Raw genomic sequence first — 720 nt, 5'->3', positions numbered from 1 at the left:
CCCTGGAGCTCTGATACAGGGGAGAGAGGCATGTGTGTGTGGCTGTGGAGGTCCTATGGGGGTGATGTGTGGCCCTTTAATGTCACAGGGCCAGTGGCTGGGTGATATGCCTGGGTGCTGGAGCTCTGACACAGGGGCAGAGAGGCATGTGTGTGTGGCTGTGGAGGTCCTGTGGAGGTCCTGTGTGGCCCTTTAATATCACAGGGGGAGAAGCTGGGCCATGAGCCTGGCCCCTGGAGCTCTGATACAGGGGAGAGAGGCATGTGTGTGTGGCTGTGGAGGTCCTATGGGGGTGATGTGTGGCCCTTTAATGTCACAGGGCCAGTGGCTGGGTGATATGCCTGGGTGCTGGAGCTCTGACACAGGGGCAGAGAGGCATGTGTGTGTGGCTGTGGAGGTCCTGTGGAGGTGCTGTGTGGCCCTTTAATATCACAGGGGGAGAAGCTGGGCCATTAGCCTGGCTCCTGGAGCTCTGATACAGGGGAGAGAGGCATGTGTGTGTGGCTGTGGAGGTGCTGTGTGGCCCTTTAATGTCACAGGGCCAGTGGCTGGGTGATATGCCTGGGTGCTGGAGCTCTGACACAGGGGCAGAGAGGCATGTGTGTGTGGCTGTGGAGGTCCTGTGGAGGTGCTGTGTGGCCCTTTAATATCACAGGGGGAGAAGCTGGGCCATTAGCCTGGCTCCTGGAGCTCTGATACAGGGGAGAGAAGCATGTGTGT

The sequence above is a fragment of the Trachinotus anak genome, unplaced genomic scaffold (assembly GCF_046630095.1).
Source record: "Trachinotus anak isolate AG129_WGS33_773 ecotype Australia unplaced genomic scaffold, CSIRO_AGI_Tana_v1 ptg000063l, whole genome shotgun sequence".
NCBI lineage: Eukaryota > Metazoa > Chordata > Actinopteri > Carangiformes > Carangidae > Trachinotus > Trachinotus anak.
Note: the sequence above shows the minus strand (reverse complement) of the source record.